Source organism: Alligator mississippiensis, chromosome 10 (genome assembly GCF_030867095.1).
Source record: "Alligator mississippiensis isolate rAllMis1 chromosome 10, rAllMis1, whole genome shotgun sequence".
Taxonomy (NCBI): domain Eukaryota; kingdom Metazoa; phylum Chordata; order Crocodylia; family Alligatoridae; genus Alligator; species Alligator mississippiensis.
Genome location: NC_081833.1, coordinates 63681101 through 63701910, shown reverse-complemented (window position 1 = coordinate 63701910; position 20810 = coordinate 63681101). Strand labels below are relative to the sequence as shown.

At 40.7% G+C, this 20810-nt stretch overlaps 1 long non-coding RNA gene across 3 annotated transcripts in view; it reads right to left on the bottom strand.

Annotated features, from left to right (window-relative positions):
- LOC102571974 (uncharacterized) overlaps positions 1 to 20810 on the bottom strand; it is a 357536-nt gene that overhangs the window by 266603 nt on the left and 70123 nt on the right. For all 3 annotated transcript variants that reach the window (XR_002091910.2, XR_009455298.1, XR_009455297.1), the window contains exons 3-4: positions 9091 to 9246; positions 7333 to 7441 (exon numbers count right to left, since the gene is read on the bottom strand). This is a non-coding gene — a long non-coding RNA (uncharacterized LOC102571974). The remainder of the gene's footprint in view (positions 1 to 7332; positions 7442 to 9090; positions 9247 to 20810) is intronic.

The following is a 20810-nucleotide window of genomic DNA, read 5'->3' as shown; positions in this document are numbered from 1 at the left end:
AGTCATGGCCCCCACGTTAGCTCACCTGCCTCCCCCCTCCCTCCCCCGCCCCCCACAGGCTCCACCAGGAAAAAAAAAAAAAAAAAAAAAAAAATATAAAAAGCAGTGAGATGCCCCATCCTTTTTTCCCCCCAGAGCCTACCTGCCTCTCTCACAGCTGGGGGGGCGAGCTGCCAGCAGGCTGAGTGGTCTCTGAGCTGTGGGGCACTCTGGTCCTTCCTCCCATGGTGGCAGCACCCGCCCACTAGCATCCTGTCCAGACAGTCCCAGGGGGCACCGCCACTGCAGAGTGAAGCACCAGGCTGCGCAGAGCTCAGGGGCTGCGAGACCTGGCAGCAGCTTATTCAAGCAGGCTCAACTAAGGAAAAGAAAAAGAAAAAAGCGGCAAGGAACCTGATCTTTTTTTTTTTTTCTCTCCCGGAGGCTACCTGCCTGAGCTGCACAGGGCCCAGGGCTTCCCTCAGCATTAGCGGTGTCTCCCGGGCAGCACTCACCCACTAGCAGCCCACCTGAGTGGTCCTGGGGGGTGCCACAGCCATGGAGGGAAGCACCGGGCCCTGCACTGCTCAGGCAGTCTCCAGGAACAAACAAGCAAACAAAAAAGAGGGGAAAGCACAATCAGGATCCTCTCTACTTTTTTGTTCCCCCTCCCCAGTCGAGCCTTCCTGCACAAGCTGCCGCCAGATCGCACAGCCCTTAAGCTGCATGCAGCCTGGTGCTTCCCACCATGGTAGCAGCATCCCCAGGACCACAAGGGCCAGGTGCCAGCAGGCGGGTGCCGCCTGGGGGGCACTGCCACCATGGAGGGAAGATCCAGGGTGCCCTGCAGCTCAGGGGCCACTTAGTCCACCGTCAGCTCACCCCCCCGGTCACAAGAGAGGCAGGTAGGCTCCAGTGCCCTATGCAATGTCCCCGCCACCTTTGACCTCCTGGGAATGGGCTGGCTTGCCTCTGGGGCAGAGCAGCAGGGTGGCAGGAGGGTGGCTGGGTGTGCTGGCAGCAGGAGAAGGCACTGGAGACGGTGCATGGGGCATTGGAAGCCCGCCAAGCCTGAGCTTCCCCGAGCACGTCTGGGTTTCCAGCACCCCAGGCACCGCTGCACTTTGTTACTTAGCGAACTAAAATACCTGAGATGGGTTTTACCTTGCTATGTAATAATGTAATTTAAAATGAAATACACCACCAAAAATTGTCATAAAATTAAAGCAGAATTTGCTGCCAAATATGTAAACAGCAACACCATTAAAGTGGTGTAAAAGGGCAATTAAACTGTTTTAAAGGCCAATTCTGTTGCATGTACAAGCACCTCTAAAGGTCCTGTTCCTAGTAGGATCTTCAATTGCTCACTAGTGCGGAACTAAAGTATTGACCCTTCCAGGCCCTGTGATTTTCAAGTCAATTGAAAGGTCTACCCAGGCCTAAGAGCCCATTGGGCTAGTGTAGTTAAGGAATAACAATTTCTATAACTAGTAGCATAACTGGGGTGAACAATAGGGGCAACTGCCATGACTCCCAACTCAGATGGGGCTGAAGAAAAGCAGCTGCTGCCCTCAGCTGTATATTCATGTTTGCAAATTGGAAATCACCACTTCCAGTTTGCCCAGGGCACCTGGCCATGTCTCTATACTGCTGTCTGTAACCAACAGCACACGAGGGTGGGTTGTGGCTAACATCACATCCAGCCACCTCCGATGTGCCAGCCTAAAGGACCAGATATCTGTTTCCAGGTGTGACAGATGTGGGTGGCATTAGGTATGGGTCTGCAGCACGGCTTGGCTTCTGAAGTCATAGTGTTCTACCTTAACTATTCTGCCACTGCTCCCTGGCATCATATTAAGGATGGGGGGAAACAGATATTTTCGGAGAAAATCATTTCTATGATTCTTTCCATTTTTTAAACCAGTCTGAATCTGCTCAGAGGTCTGGAGTATTACAGTGACTCCCAGGGGAGATGGATTAACAGGCAGAGTGCAAATGAGGCGATTAGAAGTGCATAATATATGCCGTTTATCACATAGCTGTGCAATTTGTCACTGGGATATATCACCACTACCAATTCATCTAGTTCCCCTTCTTTATGCTAAGTACTATATCTGTGCCAGGCCTCCTCCTCTTCCTCCTTGGCACATAAGTTGCATTCTAGCTCGCTGGCTGAATGCCAAATGAGATGAGGTTACGCTCTTTACTACACGCATCCAATCTGAAATTTATGTCACAGCTAAAATAGGCCCACACACTTCCATGGGAGTGCATCTGCTTTTCCCAGGGAAGAGTTTTGTATTTTCCTAACCCCACTCTGCTTATTTTATTAGATCAGGTTTCAATACATTATTTTTAACATAATTTAATCAAATTCCAAAAGTCCCACTAAAAATAAATGAAGAATATTTTTGTATTATGGCATAAGATGCTCTGTAAGTGGCATAAATAAGAAGCTACTTTACATTTTAGTATATTTATTATCATAAGCTAAATTGCTATAAACATCATCTAATGCAATTCTCTAGAATGGTAACACATTACTGACCTCTAAAAGCCATTCCCTAATGTGTTTTCATTCTCCATTCAACAATATACTCAAATGTATACTAGCAATGATTAAAAACCCATCTGGGAATAAGTGTCTCTCTCACTTAATGTTGAAGGTGCATCTACACTGTAGTCCCAGAAGTACCGCAGCATAATGTGGAGATACCCGAGCTAGCTTTCACATTTCTCAGCAGGGAAAATTAACCTGGAGCCCTGGCTAGACCACTTCTGATACCCAGGCCAGCTCAGTATCTGTATACTAACTACCATAGTACAGTCCCTTCTGCAGCTTCACTGTAGACCAGTGAAACGTTTCTGGCTGAAACCAGAGATACAGAAAGCCACACAAAAGCATGAAAGCTGGTACTAAATTCCCTAGACTGGGGAAAACTATTTTGCCGATTGGTGAACTGAGACAAAAGAAAGGTTAAGTGATTTGATCAAAGCTGCATAGCCTAGGGACACAGAAATTGTCCAGAGGTAAGACCTGAAGCTCACTGACTGCCACACATGGCCTCCAACTGTGACCCAAGACGTTGAACAAAGACACAAGAAATGGTATACCAAACAATTACGATCAACTGTCCCTCATAAAAGGCATCTTGCATTTGTTTGTGACCTTCTGACGACTTACGCTGCTTGTGTTGTTAAAGTAAAAGTCCCAAATGTAGTTGGTACCAAGCACTACCGGCACGTGCATAATACAAAAAACAACACGACTAATTCAATAAGGCCTCCTCTTCTGGTTCGAAACAAAATTGTATTGGAAGTAGTTTTTCCGCAATCATGAGATCAACATATATATAATTCAGAGGCAGGCTTTTTTTTCCCCCCATAGAATTCTCAACTGTTTGAAGATATTTTGAGAACTTCAAAACCAGACCAACCTGAGTTATGAACTATTAGACATCTAAAGTGTGATCCCACCGTGCTGAAATCACAAGCACATTTAGTTTTGTAACCCTCATCTTATCTTTAAAACTAATACAAAAAACAGCAAGAACCCATCCACTCTTCAGATTAAGATTTTTTTCAGGGACTTGAGCAGAGTGGATAGAAGCACAGTGAAATGCTTACTAGGTGAAATAGTATCTAATCTCTGTGCATCTTCAGTAAGAAAAGCAGAACAAACAAGGGGTGCAAAACCTCACTTCTCAATCATATTTTCTCCCTGTGCATAAATTCACAGGAAAAAAGAAATTGATGGCAGAGTTTATGTAATTTTGAGCAAGCAACGATCACTCTGAACCATTTCCTACCATGTCTCTATATACTCTCCTGCAATGGAATGACGAAGTCAAAAAAGTTTCTGTTCCTTCATGAAAAGTACTTCCAAATTAACGAGTCATGGAAAAATAGTCTTCAATTTACAGACTTCATCCAGCTTTAAGCATGAATGGCAAATCCCCTTCATTGTAGGCCAGAAGGAAAATTATGGAATGCTGTACTTACATTTGTAGATGGAAATTTTGACCTTTGGTCAGATACGACTGCTTCTGCTGCCCTGCAGATCCATCTGTTCTATGACAGCACTGTGCCTACTTGCAAAGCAGCACACCAATTTCCATATGGCACCATTGGAAACCAAATCTATAGGCTCAGACTGCCTGATAATTTTCAGTTTCCACTGACATCTCTTCTTCTAGAAGAAATGTGCTACATAGAGGAGACATTTGGCATTAACTTACACATTGTCATTTGTTTCCCACTCAAATAGTGTTCTTGCTTTCTTTTTTTGCTCCTGAGATTTTTGTAGATTGAGGCAGAATACCATAATGTACCATAGGTACCTGGGTAGCAAAGAAGAGTTACAGAGCTTTATAAATCATGTGTACCACTGAAGAACTCTTGCTTTAGTAAAAGGTACAATGAATATTGCAGTTTTACAATGTGTAGCCCCATTTCTCAACTGAACATTAATCACCCTTGAAGGATGCAACTAGCCACCAATAGATTAGAAAACTTAACTCATAAATTCCATGCTATGATGATAGGTGTCTAGTACTTGGATACACAGAACAAAGGTTTGGGGGGGGGGGGGAGGCATTGTTTGTTTTTAAATAAAGTGGGGCTAAAAAGGCAACATTTTCCAGGTTGGTAGCATTGTAACAGTGAGTGTCTGTTAGATTGTCTAACCCTAGATCAAAAGCTTGTAGGAAAAATTCAATGAGGTCAGGCAATATTACAGCTAGTGCTTCTTCAGAAAACAGTTTAGGAACCAAGTGCCAAACCCTGTTCTCAGCAGAGCCCCTAGAAGCTTTGTCATGGATTTCATCACATTCAGGATTTGGCCCGTTATAAGTAACAAACAAAATGGTCAGAAATGTACTCCACTACTAGGTGCCCTTACCTGGAGTACCGAGAAATTAAGACATATGTATCTAGCGTGAAACTATAGACAGGTCATCAAAATTAGAGGCCACTTTCAAAAACCATGGACCAAGGAATTCAAGTGGTTCAACACTTCACCCAACAAGATCCACAAAGAGAATTAGATGCGGCAACATTCATCATTATGACAACTGATTTTTAGGTACTTCCCACTTTACGGAACATGCAGCTCTGAGTCAGCACAAGCAAGGGTTCTGGTTCTGGGACTCAAACAGCTACACAGGCCATCTGGCTGGACTTGCATATTCAAACCCATGAGTATTAAATTCATCCAGCTCCACAGGCTGCATGAGGAGCTAGGCTCCAGTCTGTGGGCCCAGTCCGGCCAGTGGCTTGGCCTTGTGCTCCTTATCTGGCCCGTGAATCCCATGTGCATGGTTGGGTTGTGTAGGTGCCACACTCAGCATGCACCCAGGACCAGCTCCACATGGGGACCACTGCATGCGGTGCGTGGGGCCAGTCTGAGACCCATAAGCAGCACCACAGACTGGATCATAGGGCTCCCTGGGCCATATTTTGACACCTAGCACAATTCCAATTCATTCAAAATCTAAATGTTTTCTTCTCTCCCGGATGAATTAGGAGGTTCTGAAAATGGCTGTAAAATACATGCAGCATGGGCAACAAAGCAAAGGCAAAATTTTCAAGGCATTCATTTTTTTATCAAGTAATTTTGCTCTAGTCATCTATGCAGATTAACACACGGGCCAGCTGGGTCCAGGTCCAGGGGCCCCAGACAAATGAGGGAATGGGGGGGAAGGGGAGGCAGCTCAGCATGGACAAAACCAGCGGCCAGGCAGGGCCTTCGCTGCTGGGTATCAGGCAGGGCACAGGGTACAACCGTGCCAGATTCCTGGGAGAAGCTGAAGCCACCAGTGACAGGGAGCGGAGCCAGGCACAGTGCATGGCTGGGACCTACTGGTGGCGGGATAGCCCCAGTGCAGCCAGGTCCCAGACAGGCCTGGCCACGATTCTGTGCATTTGCCAGGCACCATTGCAGCTAGACTGAGCCACAGCGGGGTGAGAAACTGCACCTAGAGCTCGGCCCATGCTGCACATGCCCAGAGGACAGCGGGTCCACACCCCCAGCTCCACCCAGCCACAGCACTGTGTTGTGTGGGGTCCTGTGCGACCAAACCCAGGCTCTGGCTCCAGCAAAAACCTGTGGGCATGGACAGCTGTGGCTCCTGCCCCAGGACTGGAAGGCAGCATGTCCCACTTCAGCTCCTGTTCCTGCTGTGCTGGCTGGGGATGGAGCCGCAGCTGTGGGGCAGGGCACAGGTAATGTGGGGCCCGGACCCAGGGCCCCAATGAACATTAATCCAACTCTGGCTCTGGTTTTTCACTACTGGCTCATTTCTAGCATCAGAGAAAATGAAAGAATCAGCCAGAGTAAAGGTCCTTTATAAAGAAGGTCTCCAATCCTTGGTAAAAATGGCTTTCCCTTATGCTAAGTCCATTTGCCTACCAAAAGCATTCACACACAGAAGAAGAGTGAACTAGATTCTTTGACAACTTTCTATAGAGTGTGCATATACAAAAAGGGTGGCTCTTCATAGAGTTTAGGTACTCAATTCATTGATTGAATGTGTATCTCACTTGCACTCAGTACCAGGGCATCACAGCTGGATGCCCATAGCCATGCATGCTGCCTCAGCATGCACATTGTGCAGATTGATCAGCTGTCCTTGAAACCTTTCCTGCTCACAGCTTAGAGCCCACTTTGTGCTCCATGTTAGTCATGAGAATAGTGCCAACATGGTATTTCTCATGTGTTCATGACTGCGTCAGGCAGATGTTTGGGGAGTCATGGACACACTCAGAGGCACAAACTTTGCCTCTCCCCTGAACTTATAACTGTGTCACTGACCTTAAAATATTCTTCAGCTTTTCATTTAATCAGCCACCTTTTTATGACTTAATTTGGGTTCATGTAGTTAAAGTTTCTTTTCCCTGCTATGCTTTTTCTCACATTTCTAACTTTCATCCATTCTTTGGGTTCACACTATAATAATTTCATATTTATTCTTTGTGTTAAAAGGATTCTGCTGCATTTCTCATTTTCCCATTCTCTCTTTCCCCAGTTCCATCCAAAGATTTCTTGGGTGTTTCCACTAATTCCTCACTAACGGCCTCTAGATCCTGCTGCTGAGCCTACAATGATTGCTCTCTAAGTTAACAGAGCTAATTATTATTCTCAAGTAGTTAGCCTCAAAAAAAAAAAAAAAAAAAAAAAAGTGATCCCTCATTCCCATTGGCAAGCAGGTCAAATCAGGAAGAATAAGGGAACCTCACAATCACAGTTTCGCAAGCTGCTCACACTCTTGTCCATGTCTGGAAGGCATTGCTTACACAAGAAGCAGCAAATCAAATTGTTAGGAACCAAAGAAACAAAGCACTTAGTGGACTCACCATCTCCAGGAGCAGCAAATGGACACAGCAACCACTGGTTCCTTCTTTCCACCTCAAGAATCTGAATGAGCTGCTGTTTGCAGCCCTGCCTCCTTATCTTCCTGGGCACCTGTGCAGGAAAAGGTGGGGCTGAGTTAACTCTTTACTTCCCAGTGACCACAAACAGGCTCCTGAAGCCATCCAGGTGCAAACACTTGCTGCCCTCCTTGACCCGTATTGGAAAGCCTCACAGTATTGAAAACATTTCACAATTTTCAAAACATGGTCTCCCATTCTTCCTGAACAAATGCATTTTCTCTTTACTTTTCTACTCACACTTACCCAGCTCCATTTACCATTCTACATCTGTTCTCCAACTCTCCTGCTTTTGGCATGGTCACCTTTCTAAACACCTCCTCTCAGAAGCTTTCATTTCCCAGAATGTTTTATAGGGTAGCAAGCTGGTTTGAGAGATAAGCAATCTTATTCTCCAAGCACAAAAACAAGCCAATGCTACATGCACGTGTTTTCTTTCTAAACATCTGCCTAGAGAGAAATCACTAAAACCTGCATTGCTCACAGTTTACAGGAATGTGTTCCACTGCCTTGCACTTTGTGTATTCATTTATATCCCTACAAAGTGAGCACAAGGTTGAAAATGTCATCACCGTGCAAGTGACAGGAGATTTGTAACATCATATCACTTGTAACTGATGGCACAAAAGTACAATATGGATAGCAGCTGCTGAAACCGTGAGCCATATTCAGTGCAAAGCTGAGGGGTAAGGTCAAGCCACCTTCTATCTCAATATGAGATACTTGTGGTAGTTGTAAACCTACTTTTGTTTCTTTATTCATTGCGATGAGAGTAATATTCAAAAGAATCATTTTCTACCGTCAACATTCAGTGATACTCAGACCACAGCTTCTGAACCACAAGTGACTCTTCAACTTATCACCTGCAGCTCTTCACAGAAAATGTTATCAAAGGTATTTTTATTGCTGCATGAAATGGGTAGGGCTTTCCTGCAATCATGAATAATGCAACCCATGCAACTATACTAATTTGTTTTCGCCTGGATTCACTGAGGGAGGGAAGGGGTATATGTTGAATAAGTACACAATTCACGGAGGGGAATCTTTGATCAACACTGACTGCTCATGTGTCTTCAAAGACAGGATTGAGTATCTCTGACACAAACACACAGATTCAATGAGTATGTGCATACATTATACATATAGTAACAGTAATTAAATATATATATCAATTCCCATTGATTCAATGGGTATATGCATGTGTGTGCGCGTGCAAACACACACACACAGACTCCAGGTCTATTTTTATATATATGTAATGCACACATTATCTATTGAATCAATGGGAGTTTTTCCATTGGATCTAATGGCCTACAAATCAAGTCCTTAATTAATATTAAGTGATATATCTTGACTACACAGAAAAGCGGCACAGGAAAAAGAAGAAAAAAAATCAATTTAAAACCTATAGTGTAGGAGCTTCTGCATGGTGCTGTCTTTTATCTCAAAATCATAATGAAGTGAAGAAGCAATACTTCCATTTCTTTTAAATATGTTTCCCTTAAAAATTAACATTTCTTTGTCATGTCTTAAGTTCTAGCCTACTGGATTGTTTCTATGTTCTTCATTTTGGGGGTTTTATTATTATGTAATCAAACTCTCTAGAGTGACAAGGCTGTGCAGTCTAGCCATTTTTCAGATGAGTTTTCATTGATCTTCAGTCAGCTTTTGTTTATTCAATACCTGGTATTCTGGACTGTTGTAAGGAACAGCGTGGTCTGAAAGTAGCAAGTAGATTTGTTTGTAGAGTTGTCATAATGGAAAAATCTCAAAGGGTCCCAAAGCAAGGGAATATTTTCAGGGAGAAGAAGGGGATTGTCAGGCTATCTCCAGACATCTCTGCAAGAGGACAGGATAGAATAGTTACTTTCCAAATTAATTATTGGCTCCCATCTTTCATCTTCAGGCTATTTCCATTTAGCAGGATGTGAAAAACCATAAGTAGCATTTTTTTTGAGTAACAAAAGAACATTAAAATTACTGATATTCTTTAGTTTTATGTCAACATAAGAAGTTTTTTAAGTCTCAAAAGGAATTCCCAATGCTATTGGCATTGGACATTCAACAAGTAACGATGCCCTCGGCTCCTCAGCTGCTATAGGATGATTAAGCATCCATGGAAGCTAGAAATAAAGAGTTTAGAGTGCAAGTTCTTTGGGACAAAGCCAATCCTTCCGTCTCATTTCCACCCAGCACCTAGTACTGGGGTTCCCAAACTCCACCTCAGTGCAAATAAATAATAATGATGATGATGATACCTACATTAAACATCTATGCAAAACGTTGGAATTTGGGTCCTTTTTCATTGCCTCATATATTCTAAAGAAATCCTATTTTTTCTTCTCCTTTGTTATATTAAAAATATAAAGGATACCAAGTCTTCCCTCTCTTGATATTCTTGAAGGATTTCTTGAGTGTTTTACAATATACCACTGGTATTTTGTGTACCTTAATTGAAGGGGAGGAGGAGTTCAATATTTACCAAAGTTGCTGTTTATCCACCCCAATCATTAGTCACTGAAGCTTTGAACAGCCTGAATTAGTGTCTCTCCCGCTCTCATTTGCTGAGCTTTCAATATTTTGATTTGTGTAATGACATTATTTTATTAGTTCTAGTCAGCATAAAGCCTTTCATGGCTGGATAGGCCTTATATTTCTAACACAAAAATATGGTGGTGCAGGGGAGGAACCTTGAAAATCAACTCTCAGGCTACTTTTATGCGCCATGAAAAGGCATAAAGGGATGAAAAGCCAGGTTTTCCTTTGCAGGCCACACTTTATATACATGAAATCCTGCCACAATGAATGCTCTCGTTCAAAGCAATAGGGAAGGGGAACATACTGTAAGATACTTCTTAATGTTCTTAAAATGATTATCTGCATTGTATATATACGTTGGTGTGTGCAGAATAAACTCCTTTGAAAATGATTCCAGAAAATCTAATCACAGGCAAATGACTGTTAAAAATAAAGTCCATGGTTAAAATACAAGTCCTTCTGTACAGAGAGTTACAGCGCCACCTAATAGCTAATGTTAAAGAGATAAATATTGGAAGGAAAGCTAAATCTCATGTTTCAGTGGTTAAGCCAACCTCTAAATACTAGGGATTAGCATGGTAGGGCTCATCATCCCACATCTGCCGCCAGGAAGGTTTCTTGCATTTAGTCATTGTCAGGGAAAGGGTCCTAAGCGTAGAATAAATTTGTGTTTAGTTTAGTATGGCAGATCCTTTGCTCCTTTATGGACTGATTGCTGTAGGAAGCCCCAGCCACATCCCAAACTTCAGAGTCATGAAAGTCACACCAAGTGGCTGCTCACAGTAAGCAGTTTGTAGATTTAGTGTTGTATGGTTTGAAAACCAGCTGGCTAAAACTGACCCCTGGCAAGACGGGTAAGAAGAGGGAAGAGGGAAGCTTTGCTCTATCCCCCACTATGTAGAGCCCCACCTACCTTCAAATTATAATTTGGGAAATCATTTCTTTGGGAATCCTCAATAGCTATGGTAACTAATAATGCTATTTCCATCTATTCCTCCCCCCAAAATTGTACGTTTCCTATTAGGTACAGACCTGATAACTTGCACGGTTGATGGCATCACATTGGGCCAAATCTTCAGCCCAATACAACTGTGCTTTATGCTACTCCAGTCATGCAATAAAAAGCAACTACCCTGAGCAGACAATTGGGAAGTTAATTTTCCAAACATGGTACAATGTGACCACAACATAGCCAAGAAGCCGAGATGAATTCTTTAAGAAATAAAGCACAGTCTGTGGGGAGTCTCACAGTGGGCTTTTCCACAATGCACAGGTTTCTATGTTGCATGTTTTTAGTGGCTATACAGTGCTTGACATTTTATCAAATCAAATTCTACATTGAAAAGAAGAATGCATACTCTTTGTAAAAATACCGGGTATAAAACTTGAATGCATCCTTCCTACAAAATACTGAAACGTAAGACATCCGAGTGCCTAGGAAAACATACATTCACTCTCTTCCCTATGTATATATCTTGTGCACTTTTGTAACTTGGTCTCAGAGAAAAGGATGCTGTGTACTTGCACAGCACAGGGCCTACCAGAAAGGAACGCAGTGGAACAGATACAAAGCCTGGCTTTTTGAACAACGTTCCATCACAAATTCTCTCCATCCCCTCCACAGAATGGATCTGCGTTCTCCGCGACAGCACGTGCTATGTAATATGGCTCCAAGTTGTTGAGGTCATAAACACTTGACTGAATTTCTTGTTTTCACAGGTATAGTTAGAAAATCTGGGCAGTAGGAATGGTGCATGTCTGAAAGTAAACTCCATTATTACTCCACTAGCAAATCACTAGCATCAAAACATCTTAAATAATGCCATTTGGAAACTATATCTCCATGCTATATTACACGTATACTTCCATTATGATTTGATCATATACATTCTTTAAACATACAGATTGGGTTGCCAGTTCATTTACTCAATTATTTTAAAAAGACAAAAAATAATGTTGCCGATAGCTACAAAAGATCCTTCTCTCTAATTTCCACTGGAACATCTATACCTTTTTTAAAGAATTAATAAAGTTATCAGAACATCCTGTCTCCTGTGCCTGCCCTGATTGGTTCTCTTTTTCTATATGAAAAGTTTTCATAAAGAAGCAACCTTAAAATAGGTTCTCAGAGTAGAAACTTCTGGGTGAGGGCTGACAGTTCTGTAGCTGAGGGTAGATTTTTCTGATTTCTCCTTTTCCTGATTGCAGAAAATCATAGTAGAGCTAATAACACTGAACACACACTAGTAAAAAGGAAGGAGTCATGTTCTTACATGGAAAATGTTTTGATGCGGCCTTCCAAAGTCAGAACTCACTAGCTGTGAAGCATGCTCTACACATGTCCTCCTCATGAATTCCATCTACTGTAGCTGGTATAATTTTTCTTGGCAGTGGCATGAGATATTTTCACCTTATTATTATGTTCCGGAACTGGTCCTTTATTAAATGTCACTGAACTTCATTCAGCAACCATATAAAGAGCAGATGTGTTTTCTTCCAAGTTTCTAGCCTTTATTGTCATCTAAAAAGTGAAATTTTTCATATGGTTATCTATTGAACATACATCTTTCTTGAAAACTTAGAGTCAAATCTTCCCTTTCCTTTATGTGTATATGGAATCTGCTGCTGAGCCAGGTGGGTACGTTTTACAAGAGATGCTCCACCATAATTGTTTATGGTGGAGAGTTTACTGAACCCTTGTGTTAAAAAGAACAAATCTACCTCTCTCTTCTGAAGTATATTAGATTCAGAGTTCTGAAATCCTAGACAAGGTCAGTAGAAATGAGAAACCATTTAAACCAACAAAACTCTCAACTGAGGTTGTCCTCTATAAAAGATTTTCACTGGTGTCCGATATAAGGGTGAAGGGCTTCCAGCAAGTTAATATCCATCTAAGACACAATTATCCTGTAGGGCTTTTACTGAGCAAGTCTTGCATGTCCCTTTCTTGACATAAATTACCGTGACTTCTCTCAATAGGAAAAAAATTATCCAGACTCTCTCTCACGCCCACACCATTAGGAGCTCAGGACCTTCAGCTCATGCCACTGGCATTCAACAGGAATCAGGGGCAGCAGAATATCTGGCAGGAACGTGTTTTATAACTAGAGCTTTATGAAGCACATGCATTTGGGATTGCATGAGTTTTACCAAACCTTGACTGCTGTCTGGATCCTAGCACGGCTTTTCATTTCAAATTTGTCTGTAAAACATCAGCTTACCATCCACAGGAAATCAGTTCATTGGCTAAGATTAGATATTGTACTCAATTCCATGATGGTGCCTACCTAGTTTGGAATAATCTCTCTTGAATCTTCTCTTTTTGCATTTATCCAAAAAAGATTCATGTGAACCTTGCCATGTTTTCCAGCCATTCCAGCTTGCAGTTCTAAATTATTTTTCAAAGTAATATACAAGGTAATGCATAAATATTGGTGGTATGCTTGTGTGCCTGGTCTGGACAAGAATGAAGCATGTTGGTCACCAGAGAAACCATGTCAAGTTCTTCACGTAGCTCAGCAATAAAAGAATGTGTTAGGAACTTCCCAGTAAAACAGAAAAATCTAGTGTTTTGTGTGTTCTGACATAGAAACTAATACTTACATTTATATATATATATATATATATATATATATATATATATATATTCTGAAACAGCATCCATCTATTTCATTTCTTAAAATAATTTATTTCACAAATTGCGTGCCAACTCTTTTTTTTAGGGTGCATCTGATTTCCCAGATTTCTCCATTTGCTTTGTAACAGTAGTTACATTTATTACAGAAGTGCACATGACAATACAATATTGTTCATCTTGTACTCATGATAATTCCATAATAGAAATCAGCTGCTATGATTTCCTGGTACAAGGCACAGTTCGGTCTGGATCAAAACCAAGTTAAATACCTTCTGCTTCCAGTTAGAGGTTAGAGATCTCTGGCACAAGATGTTAAACTTGATTAGTAGATTGTTTTGCTGCACTTTTAACTCTTCTCAATAGGCTAAATAGCCTTGAAAAATTCAAGATGCTGTCTTAAAACTTAGTTAACTCTAATAAAAGATCAAACTCTCGGCAACAGAATTTTAATAGCTCAGTTGAGATTTCATTTAAGGGTCCAATCCTGGAACCCCCAAACTCCCACAGAAGTCATGATAAATGCAACTGAAATCAATGAGTATTCTTCATGCAGAGATGTTGCTTTACCCAGGTCAAAGTAGAAGGACAAAACTATAGGAAATAATTAAAATTGGGAAACAGAACATTTTTTTCTTGCCATTTAGATATTTTACATTTATGCCTCTATCCCCTCTGACACAGTAGGGATTTTTAAGATAAAACCCATGTTTCAGTGTAAAGCTTTTTTAATATTCTCTAGAAGATTAGTACTGCATAACAGATTTTCCCATTCCATTCAGTCTCTGTGCAATGTATTATAAACAAATACAACAACACCTGCCATTCATAATAAACATTGAATTTAAGGCTCTTGAGGCATTTTAGAAATATTATTATTTTAAGCCAGATTCTCCAAAGAGCTCAGCACCCAACAGCAACCACTGAGAACTAGATACTGAACAGTTTTGAAATGTTCACCATATTATTTAGGTATCTACCAAGGAGCTGAGACCATTTGCAAACCTCCTTCCTTTGCTACTTTGAAGTAGGTAAAAGTGTCATCATCGCCATGCAACAGATAGAAAAACAAGGGCAAATGGATAGAGCTGCTTGAGATGACACAGAGGTTAGGGACAGAAGTTACACATAAACTGGTTTAAGTAATCAGAAACTGGTTTAAAACTTGTAACGGAACAGGAGCCCAGTGCACATAAATCCATTTCAAAATGGCTGAAACTGGTTTAAGATAAAACTGGTTGAATGTAGTATCAGACTTAACCGATTTGGGTCAAACTGGTTTATAAAATTTAGGTCCCAGACCCCTTCCTGTTTCAAGTTAAATCACAGCCCTCCAGCATCCCAGAATGCTTTGCAGCCCTGAACAGGGCTGTGCTGTGTGCTCCAGAGAGCAGCGTTGGCCCCACCCCTCTGCTTCCTAGCTGGAGCAGTGACAGCTGTCTGACAAGGGGGGTGGGGGGTAAGTCTGGCTGGGGATGCAGGCCAGTCTGTTGGGGGTGGGGGGGATGGACTGCCCCCCCTCCCCCCCCGGCAAACCCCAGATAAGAGTCCTTGGCTTCTGCTCGAGCCAGTGCTGGTACGTGACTGCATTTCCAGAATCAAAGGTAAATGTCTGTTCAATTCTGTTTCAATTTAATCTCTGTACTTAAACTAACCTACAAAGACTGAAACAATTCAGTTGCAGGGTTTTTGACTGTCTGTAATTAGCCAGGAACTCTATGGTAAAGCTTGAAACAGAGACTTGATAACAAGTCTCTCCCCCTTTCTTAGCCATTCTCTCTATTTGTCACTTTCTATTCATGGCTGCCAAAACTGTCTTTGTGCCAAATAAATCTATTTCATTAGTTGTGTGTGTGGATGTAGTGTGTATTTGACTTGAATCTTCCACATTTTCAGAAATGTACTAAGGACTCCTAAAATAGAAAATAAGTTGCTATTGTTTGAAAGCATTATCTATCTTTTAATCTAGAAGACCTTTGGTTTTCATAAGATTTTAGGTCCCCCTTGATTGCTTTAAGAATCATATTGTTTTATCTTTTTTAAACCTTTATGTCTCTATTCTGTATCAAAGGAAGCTGAAAGCCAGGGATTTGTAGTAAAAGATTTTTGTTCTTGTACGGCAGTATAGCCACAGGTTTCAACTACAGTCCTGCTGCTTTTATTTTTCACATTTGATTAAGAAATAAATATGATATGCTATCTTTTATTATGGGCAAAAATCTTTTGAAATTTGGACCCATGCTGATGGCAAAGGACATGAAAGTACTGTAAGTTTACTGTAAGCATGCCTGATTTCTGAATCTAACATAAGAAAGATGGTTCACAAATGTGAGGAAAAACAGAATTTGACCCTATAGACCAAATACTCCCTATACAGGTTTCTATTTCAATGATTTCATAAAACTGTATCCAAAACTCTTCATGGCCTCAAATTTTATACTATCCTCTACAGCAACCTATATTTTGTACTTGATTGATATAGGTGGACTAGTCAAATGCAATCAGTTATCTTCTGTGTATCAAGTTCTGGTTTTAGCATTATGTCACCTTACATAGTTTTGTAAACCTTCCAATTTCAGTGGCATATACATATATAGATTCATATGTATAGCTTTTTCAATATGCCTCAAACAAACAAACAAACAATTTCATCTTCTGTAGCTATCTAAGCATAATGTAATAGCTGTATACATGTGTATTTTCTTTCCTTGTCAGTGCGTACAGCTATCTGTATAAAACCACATACATTTCTGTCTCTGTCAGTGTCACTTAAAAACGTCCTTTACTGTGGCTTAAAAACCACTATCTAATGAATCCTGCTGTCATTCCATAATGAGATTTCACTATTTAAGGAACTGTGTCTTTTGACGTGGCATGTTCCAATCGAAATCTGGGATTGCTAGTTTCAACCGAAGCATTTACAACAAACAAGAGAATTTCTCCATAAAATGTAACGTGGGTGATCCCACGAACTCTCTCTCATTCTGTCTACCAGAAAATACTTCAACTTAAAAATAAGGGAGACTGGAGGAGCTCACTGAAGGAACTACTACTTCTAAGCAACCCCAAACTACTGTTTGAAAGGGGAAGAGAGGGCTCAAATTGCCAACACCTTGCATTTGTATAGTTATTTGCCCCTGTGTAAATGGACATAAAACTGCCAAATCAAAATGAAAGTATTGTACACCCTGTACTGTCCAGAGAGGAATATCACTTCCCAAGGTGTAAGGCAATGGAGGCTCAGAGAAGCTGGTAGGACCATCACCTTTGTTTTGTTTGACTGATCAAGATAGGCTGGTCTCAACCACATGAAAGAATTTATGCAGGCTACATACTCAACCAGTTTCCAAAGGACTCTGAAACTTTTTATATTAATTCAGAATTTCTAAGTTGCATTCCTAACTCTTCTAATAAGACAAATATTGTGCATTAAAATTACAGGATAGATTTTCTCCTGAGAGTCTACTGAAATGTATCATCAACTTACCGAAAACAAAAAAGAAAGAAGAAAAGAAGGGAAATGCACCTTGAACAACCTTTTTTGATTCTCATTGTTGCTTCCTCCAGAAATTTCCCACATTTTTTTAATTTAACTTTAGCTGATTCCACCTGAATTTTGCCTACCCTACTCTGATGTTCCAGCTGTTTTCCCTTCACACCATGAAACATTTACAATCCTTGGGCTGCAATCACATAAGATCAGGTCGGTTGCTCCATGGTGGTAAATAAAGGCTGAAATTGACCCAACTAACATATGTGACAAAGGAGACTTATATTGTAATAGTTTTCTAGAACATGCAAGTTATTCATCTCCAAAACATGAACACTTTCCAAAGAGGCTTCTTAAAATGAGAAGTAAATGGGATTTTACCATCACCTTTCCTAGGTGCAATCATAATTTCTGTTCACCCTCTTCTGTGTCTAAACTATTATAGCATCTGTGCTGTGCCCATCACCATGGCAGCTGAACACTTTTTATTTTGTCCTGAGTCCGTTGGTTGATTGGTAATGATGCTCAGTCATTTATCTGACAGGAAAATGACTAGGACAATTGCCAAGAAATATTCTAAAATAACTCCTTCACTTTCTTAATAGACAAGTAAGGTCTTTACACCCAGCCCTAGCTGCATGAATCCACATTAATTACAAGAGGGCTTTACAAGGATCTGCCCACATGGAACAAGATACACAATGGAAGTGCAAGTGAGTTGGGGAGAGGAGGGAGGGGCCTGTGAATCATAAAATCAAAAACATTTAAAAAAATTAAAATACAAATATGTAGTTGGGAAGCGTCTTATTAAAAGTGCATAACGTAACTAAATGTTACACAATACCTTCTTACTATTTCTTGAGTTCATATGACATTTTATTATTGTGCTGAAAGCTTATTGGTTTATTTAGCTATGTAACCATATAAACAGACTTTTTGGTATAACATCTAGACAGTGCAGGAAATTGTAGTACAGTAGTTGTAGAGATATTTAAGGTCTTTTTCTCTCTCAAAAACTACAAAAGTACTCTGGTTTATGACACTAAAACTCTGATTATCTGTAAGTCATATTACTTTACTATAGGCAAGTTATTTCCAGTCTGAACCTTTAAGTAAGAGAAGAGTATAAATTTTAAAAAACTACCAGAAGCTCTATCTTAACACTTTACCACATCATTTGTTATGCTTGGCTAGACCTCTGAGTTAAAAAAAATTATCATGTAAAGTTTGGAGGTGTACTTTCCTGGTGGATTAAAATTCATACGTCTTTTCAGCAAGTGATTGCTTCAGGCTTTTTTAAAGATAGGTTTAAAAAAAAAGTAGCAGTTTTTTGTCTTTTATTTGGTGCTTTTTTGGCTGGACAAATATAAGCTACAGTTTACTCCAAGGGAAACGAGAAGAACACATTAAAAACCATGCCACTTGTATGAAGAAAACAGCCTCTGAAGTAGACATTACTAAATTTCTTGGACAAATTTATTACCATTGCAAAGATATTTTTTATATTCATATTAGGGTTTACATACATATTAGGTTCCTGGAAAAAGTTAAGCACCTCAAGAAAAAATTATATTTTTACTTTGGATTTGAAAACCATTTTGCTAAATATTTGATACAGCTACGAGGGTTTAAATGAACTGTACAGGCCTTATACTCACTCATTGTATTGGTAAAAAATTGTTTAAAACAAGGGTGTCAATCTTACTCAGCTCTCTGGGCTGGATTAGTGGTGCAGAGCCAGTCCATAGGCCAGACTGGGCCTGTTGACCCCCGCCATCCAGCTGCCAGTGCTGCCCCTGGGTCCGAGCAGACTCATGCAGGGCACCCTGCAGGGCTAGTCCATGAGCTGGATCAGCCCCATGGGCCCCCTCTCTTCTCCCTCCCCTTCCCAGATTGCAGAGTGGCCACACTGGGCACTGTGTGTGGCACAGTCCAGCTACAGGCATGTAGCACAGACACCAGAGCAGGGACAGTGCCACACATGGTGGCTACTCCAGCCAGTCCAGGACCTGTGTTGCATGTGGTGCTCATAGTTTTTGGACTCATCTCTTCAGTTTGGTTGGGGTGTGATTTCTTCCACAACATAGTAAGTGCAGTTATAGCAACTTGAAGGGAACTTACACCATGCATGCTTACTCCCCTACGTAAGCTATATTCACATACCACCTTTATATCAATATAACAATGTCCATGGTAGTGTATATTACTGGTGCAATAGAAGCAGTGCACATTTTTATGCATAAAAAAGGCCAGAGCTGACAGATTTGATTTCATTTTACACACACAGTCCACAGATGTGTAAATCATAACATACCACATAAGGTCCAGAGTGGAAAACCAGATTCAGGTACCCCAGGTTTAAACCACCTTAGAGCTATGTCATAAAACCCTATTCTGCTATGAGCACTACAAGTACTTTATGCTATTTCCAAAGGTACATAGGAAAATAACAGCTTGTGTTATTTCTTCTGAGCAACAAAGGTCCAAATTTAGTACTGAATTACTTTCAAGCACTTTACCAAATCAGATTCAAAACACTTTATTTCCCAGTAATCAGTAGCTTTCATTTTATCCCATCAGGAAAAAAAATGGGTTTTTTTCAGTCATCAAAAATAATAATAACTATTGCTGTTAATTTGGAAACCACAGTAATAGAAAGCAACAGAGAATGGGGCCCTCTCTGCTAGGCACTGTGCAGAAATGGATAGAGAGACCATGCCTGATCTTAAGAGCTCGAAAACTTCCAGGGCAAAGTGTCTCACACAGGACAGGACAGAGGTAGGAAGGCAGACAACAAAGATGGAAAGGAAGGAAAGGGATGGTTTGGAAACATGGACATCCCATAACTGTCTGATGCGTCTGAGAGGAGAGGGCTGCATATTTTCATTTACTGAATATTTACTCACATTCTAGGGAAGTCTTTCACTTAATAATTCACCTATTAAACCATCATTTCATACTCCAGGTGCAAACAAAAAGATGGTATAAAGGGATTTGAATCTCTCATAAGTACTACAGTAAATGTATCATCTCAAAATAAAGCTAAAACACACCCCTGTAGTCACACCGTTTCCAGTCATGGGAGAAATAGTTGCTTTCAGCTGAATCACCTGAAGGACAATTATAAAAAGGGAGACAATTTTTCATGGTCAAGATGCCTGACCCTTTCATATCTCAGCTGTCAGTATCACACCAACCAAGTATATGATTAACCCAAGGCCAGTTCTTGATCTACTCGGAAATCTCCATAGTACTCCAAGCACCTATAAGGATTAAGGGTGACCTTTTACTGTTTGCCTAATAATAATTTATAGATGTGTAAACATTTACAACAACAATTACAGGTCTGATCTAATGAAATTCTTGATGCCACGGTCATGAAAGACATGAGTGCGCATCATAAATTTGGAATCAATTCTTTATGCAGGGATGTGCAAATAAGTTCAGAACAAATACAAAAGCCTCTGAAAATGAGAGATTCAAAGGTAAATGAGGCTTTTGGATAACAGTACAGCAATTTAATGTTCTGATTTTATAAATGTTGAATACCAGAGCAAGGGGAGACCTTCCTCCCGACTAACCTATTATCCCAGGAGTAATGAAATAGACCTGAGTGAAATAAAAATCAACCTGATATCTTTCAAAAGCCTAATGCTCTTTTCTTGGTATCAGGGAAAAAAAACAACTTGTAGCTCTCCTGGGAAAAGCTAGCTGCATATGGCCTCATTCTACCAAGGTTCA